The following is a 6,931-nucleotide window of genomic DNA, read 5'->3' on the forward strand; positions in this document are numbered from 1 at the left end:
TAAATTGTATTGCCTCCCACCTCCAAATGCATCCCTCACTTATCCATTTCAGCACGGAGGAACAAGGGAATCCCTCCATTACTGAAAATAGGACCAATTCTGCCAATTGGAGCATTAACCTACGTAGATAGATGCACCTCACACATGAGATGAATCGATGAAGCCCTCACTCGGTTTACACAAATTAAACTCGAATCTCCTGGAGCACCGGAATAACAGGGTAATTAATTGAGTCGACAAAAGAATCTCACATAGGTTAAATACAGATATGCATGATGAAAAGTAACAGGCTAAGTCGTGCAGATGGACATTGTGAATCAAATGTGCACTTCTGTCTGCTCGTGTAAATATTTGATCATTGTTGAACACATTGTGCAGTGCTAAAAGGGGCTAAAACGCCGGGACAAAGTCAGCGTGAAAGGTGATTTACCCTGATTCATTAGCTTGTAGGCTATAGCATCTTTTTTTTTTTAGGAAATACATGGCGCTCCATATAAATCTAAGATACCAAACAGTACTGTCATTTTAACAGGTAACATCCCCCCCGCCCCCCCCTGAGCACCATTTTAGCCTGTGTGTTGAGATGTTAATGCCGTTTATGTTTTTTGGCAAGACAAAATCTCTATTTAGAAAAGCATGGCCTTTTTACATCCTTAGAGCTAAAGCAATATTTCTTCTGAGAATTTGGAAAAGACGGTATGAAGGAGAGATGGGGAAATTAATAAATGGTTAAACTAACCAGTTAACAATGTAAAAACAAATCCTAGAAACATGAAACATTTTGTCCTACTTTTTGTTCTGCTTACTGATGTGAATTCTGATGTGGTTTCAATTGATGAGTAATGAAAAAAAAGATTCTTCCATTTGCACTGGTCCCAGACTCTTAATATGTTCTTTGGTTTCCATGATAGAAATCTAAGTGCTTTTGGGTTTTGGACTGTTTGAAGATGGGCTGTTGAAAAACGTGACATGTTTACATAAAAAGCAATGACGTGATCAATTAATTGTGAAAATGATCACTGGAAAAATCCCTAATGAAAATAAAAGTTAGTTGCCGCCCTATAAAAGACATGACTTCAGACTGTTAACAGCCAAGGTGGTCTATGAACTTTTTTTTCAAAGTAGGAACAATCGACTCCTACGATGAAATAATGTAACAAATAAATCACTGAATTTTGACACCAGTGCTGAATAATCTGGCAGAATAATAAAAGGTGAAGTCAACACTGAGGCCTGTGTACTAAGTCATTGCAGACAGCAGGGAGTGCTCTTGGTCAGTTCCCTCAAATTTCCATTACTTTCCCAACTCTGCTTTTTCTCCCTTTGAGAACATGAACCGTAGACTAACTAAGAAAATATGATGGATAATGATGTTTTCTGGTGTCAAAACATGCCCGTGCATTGTGCATTTTAAATGGGAATGTTGTCCTCTTTTGTTACCGATCATCCTTGCCTGACAAGATCTCCAAGGCGTCGAAGAAAATCTCATCTGACCTGAAGTATGATTCTCTTCCTACCTAGTTGCTACTAGGATCTATCCACTTCTACCACTTTGGCCACTTCATACCTGTACATATTGTTCGCAATAACCTTCATGCTTGTCTGCATTCTTATCTTAAAAAGAACGAGCAATCATATTTTTGGTCCAGGGTCTTGGCTCTGTGTAAACGCTGGAGGCTAAGGGCTGTTTGATGTTGTTATGGCTGGCTGGCTGCTGCCTCAGTACTACTGGATCTGCAGGCCCCTCTCATGTCCAAAGGTATTATGTTGGCAGCTCTTTTGATTATATTATCAACAGACAGAGAGAGATGGAGAGAAAATTAAGACTCCCACTGGACATGAGTAAACAAACAAAAGTTTGTAGAGTCTGGTTCATCCAAAGAATGTCAGTTATTCAGACTAGTCTGAGGATATTGATGTCCACCGTTGGGATTATTGTGCTGAATATTGTTCTGGCTTGATAAAACAATTTGCCTGGAATCAGTCTGCAGGATCGAGGAGCTTTAAGGGAAGAACATTTAGACACTAGACACAGTATAATTTTTCTTTTACATATAACCAGCATTGCTAGTGAATGTAAGAAAATATTGTAAGGCAAGGCACGGACTGAAATATCTCAGCACCTATTGGATGGATTGGACCATGGCCATTTTTGGGCTGACATTCAATGTTCCCAGAGCATGAATCCAACTGACTTGAGTGATCTGTTCCTCTAGCACTAACATAAATTTTTTTAGTAAAGTATTGTAAAACTATTTTTGAATGCATTACAAATATGGTGCAGGCATTCATTGGGTCCCAGAAGATGTATCCCAATGACTTTGGTGAGCTCCCTTGTTTTGCATAGTGTCACCTTGATATTTGATGGTTATTGTTTTATCGAGACAGAATTCATGTTGCGTTGATTTAGAGACCTATAATTGGGCACATCTGTGCAAGCTTGCAGTGATTGCCATTTGCACACTGAAGAATGGCGCCTTGTGCGAAATGTTCGGTTGTGTTAACAAATACATTTATTTACTTGGAGTGCTGACCTTATCTTTATTTTATATTGTTTTGTAGGGAAATATCCCTACAGCATGTAGTTATTTTCCATGAATTTACTGTATGTACAGATGTTCATGGTCCTCAGAGGATGACTTGTACTGCCCTGGTGATCCCCCAACTATCCTCTAGTAACATAGTCAGGTTGACATACAGTTTTGAGTGAAATACGGCAACAACTTTGGCAAGGATAGGCCTGAAATTTGGCTCAGATGTGCTTGTTCCCAGCCAGATGACCAGAGTTTATAGATCTTTTATTTTTATTATCTGTCCAGTACTTTGGTTTATGTTTAAAATACTTTCTACAATACAATACTCATTATGTACTACATTCACATAATTCTCAGCTTACTGCTAATAAGCCAACTTAAAGCGGCAACAAGTAACTTTTAAATATCTTTTAAACAGCCTCATGTTTCCTCTCATAATCATAAATTACCTTTAACAGCAAACGAGACCATCAGTGCAAAGAAAGACGTTTTTATATAGTTTTTATTACTGCATTTGATCTGGTCGTACATCCAGTCCGATTTTCGGTTCACGCGTGCATGCTCTATGGTCACATATCCGTATTGGTCACAGATTTCAGTGAGGCGCAGGAACGCGATTTGAGAAGCCTATTCCTCCAGGTGAGGGAAGGGGAGCGGGAGCCTTGTTTGAGACAGTTGTTTGTCGTCATAATGACCGATAACGGGGCTGAACCATAAAAGAAAAAAAAAGAAAATGCGATGAAGAAAAGCTAAAAGGGAGAGTGATAGTCGGGCGGGAGGGCGTTGCCAAGCAACGTATACACAATTTCACGCAGCGAAACTAGACTGCAGTGTTTACTCCTAAATGAATGAGCGGTAGCCTACTAAAACAAAGTTTACTTTGCCTCACCAGCATCATCAGATGACCATTATTCATCGGAAATAGTCATTATTTACAACATAAACACATTACCTCATCGTGATCCATAACTAACTGCCGTCTCTCGTTCATTCGCTTTGTGTGGGGACACATACTCGTTCAGCTCCGTGAGAGGTGACAATGCATCAACTCATTGCAATCAGGTGTGTTTAGCACTTACTGGCATTAGTTGATGCTGTGTCACCCATAGACTCACGGAGCCGAAAAGAGTCCGGTGCCCTCACACTTTCAACACACGGACACGCACCATATTGCTTCCTGATTATTTGAATCTTGCACGCCTGCACGAGCTACAAAACAGCTTCACGACAGCTGGCGTCGTAATAATACTACCGCTTTTGTTCGAAGGTGTCGCCAACGTGCCGACTTACTCGTAGTAGCTTTAAGTATGCTAAATTTAGATGGTGAACACTGTCACTGTGTGAACATGTAAGCATGATCATTTAGCGTAAAGCCCCCCAGCCAGCCTGCATTTTGTACAGCTGAAGAGAGAGGGGTAAAAAAAAGGTTTGTCATTTGTGTGTTTCAACTCTTGGTTTTCTGACCCTTACGATCTGAGGCTACATTCTGAGATTAGTCTTGTCATCTCAGAACAAGGCTTTCCTCTGGTCAAGGAATGGGATAAATCCAACTCCAGATAATCCATAAGATCCTAACATCCACTGGCATTCTTAATCATCATGTAGGCAGAGCAGCTAAAGCTATAGGTGTATGTTTGTAGGTGTGTTAGAAGGACTAGCATATGCTTGCCAGCATTAATGCAGTGTGTGATCTGAAAGGGGAGGTCGGGTTGGGGGGGGTTGTAACAGGAGCAGCGAGGGACCTGAAGGGCTGTGCTGTTTGCAGGTCGACAGCCCCAGTACACTCAGAGGAAATCTCATGTTCCTGCCAGCCTTCAAAAGTAAACAGACCTGCAAGCACTGGCACCAGGCCTGGGCCACCGGCGCTATAACTAAAGGAATGAATCGCATAACACACATATTCACTAGCTAACATGTAGGCCCACTGAAAAGCATGCATTCTGATCCCTGGAAAGCACTCCAGTCTCTACACAATTTGTTTGTGAAGCAGTTCATGCTTAATTGAAATACAATGATTTCAGTCAGATTGAATTTCTGTATAACCAAAGTATACTCCCTCAGTGACACGATACACATGCCCCTTCATAAGCTGTGAAGTGTATTCACCAACTTTTTAAACGTATCCGCCTGGGAACTCTTGCTTCATTCAATATTTGAGACCACATCATTTGGCCACAGAGTTTTGAAAAACCTCCCCATATCTTTTATGTTCCTCTCTTCTGTTTTTCCTCTCTCTCTCTCTACTCTCTCCTCTGTCTACACATCTGCGGTTATTTATCTGTTATTCTGCGGCAGCAATGTGGTCAACATGTGTCTGGCTTCCCTCCATGAAGCACTCATCTGTAGTCAACTTAGGAATCACTGAAGGGCCGCAGTAGACCCACCAAGCTCCTTATCACTCATTCCACAGTGGACTAAAGTATCGTCTTGGTTATACACGTAACATTAGTACATCCTCTGCTAATTGCGTCCCACTTTTGGCCTAATCTTCAACTGCAAATGCATAACCAAGCTCCTCTCTTCTGTTGGGTTAATGAGAGCAGCAACTGGAGGATAGGCATTGTATTGTGACCTAGAGGAATTAGAGTATCTAAGAGGAGTATCTGGATTGCCTAAGCCTATGGATTTGCATTGCCCGACCTTTGCACCTTTAATCTCAATGTTATTTAATCCTGTGGAAAGAGTATAGCCGCAGACAACGTGATGGGATGAATACTGTACATCAACCTAGATACCACAGTGCAGATGGATGGCAGTGGTGGTGGCTGTTAGTGAAGGCATGCAGGGGCTTAAGAGGTTAAATGTGTGTATTAGAAGGGCTATTTTGTCTGAAAGGTTGAGTGAAACCTTCTGTGCAGTATTGATATCCAGCTTGTGTTCCCTGGAGACCAAATTTTAAGGAGCCTCTAGCCAACATCGCCATCCCTCTTGCACTCGCTTGGACTTAAAGCCTTGTCCCCCCGGCCGCATCTAAAAGTATTTTTCATGAACATGTCACTTTTTTGAATCACAGGAAGAGTGCCCACAACACATTTGTAAATCCTGAAGCAAGCATGGTTAAAAAGGCTGCGGTTGATTGTTTACAAGACAGGCAGAAAATGTTAGTAGGACTTTTGACTTCTAGAAGGGTATTCGACTTGTAAGGAAAACCAATGTTAGAATGGAGAACACAGACAGTAGAACAAAGTAAACTGACAAAGTGTTTGATGCTGCTGGTTCAAACGGCAACTGCACACGCCACTAACTCATGTTCGCAAAAAACTCATGTGGAATAGGCCTACCTTGTTGAAGCCTGTCATTGCTCTGCTCATGACACGATGAATGTGAAAGGTAATGTAAATAAATAATTAGAGTAACATTACCTTTGATCGAGGCAAATGCTAGCAAAAAAACAAAACAAGCAAAAACTCAAATGTTATTTACGGATTATAAACGAAATCAAAGCTGCGGGCAGCATTGACCGGGCCCAAGCACTGCCGGCGTCGGACGCCGTCCCGGCCGACCTCGGTACTCAGAACGGCCACACTCTCTCTTAATATCAATGCGTGAATGTCCTCGGGCCTGTGCTCTTTCCGTGCGGGTCATGTTAGGAGCAGATCGGACTATGCAGAAAGAAGTTACAGCGACTTCCTGTTTCGTGGCAAATGAAGTCAAACTACGGCGAAGGGGATTGAGCCAATCGAAGGAGATTCCCGTGTTATCATTGTGGTTGTCTTTAGACCTCCCTGAGCAGCTTTGAGGTTGATTTGATCAAGTTTGTAGGACTTGTTGTAGGTAAATAACTTACATGCAATATTTACTTTACCCAGCAGGTGGCACTCTCAGTATCTCAGTAACCTTTAGGTTCTCAGTAACCATATCGAAGATCAGATTAATGAAGATCAGACAGAGTATAGTGGACGCTGTTTGGACGCCGTTGGTCTACTTGCGTGGCCACATCAGGTTCTTTTTTGCATCCGCGAAGATACATTTGCCTTTAAAAGTTTGAGCGTCTATGTCTAACATAGCAGGAGTTTAATTTTTTTTAACATCACCTTTAAAAATTAGTGAGATTTCACAAATTTCAAAATAAAGGACTTCCGGTTGGTTTTGGGGCAGGCTTTTTTGTGTGTCCTGGGATGATACATTTATTTATAAAATTGTGTGCACATAAGCCTAACACAGCCTGAGTTATGATTGATCAAAGGTTCATTAGGTCAGTTTTTCAAGACAGCAAACAGTGGTTATTTAGTCGAGTGACTAGGTGACCCTCGGAGTGAGGGAGCAGCCAGCAGATTGGCAGATGCAAAGTGTAGTGGACGAGCTGGGGTGTAAGGTTTGACCATGTCCTGGATGTAGGCTGGGCCTGATCCGTTCACTGCACGGTACGCAAGTACCAGTACCTTGAAGCGGATGCG

The sequence above is a fragment of the Ammodytes marinus genome, assembly GCF_949987685.1.
Source record: "Ammodytes marinus genome assembly, chromosome: 19".
NCBI classification, from domain to species: domain Eukaryota; kingdom Metazoa; phylum Chordata; class Actinopteri; order Uranoscopiformes; family Ammodytidae; genus Ammodytes; species Ammodytes marinus.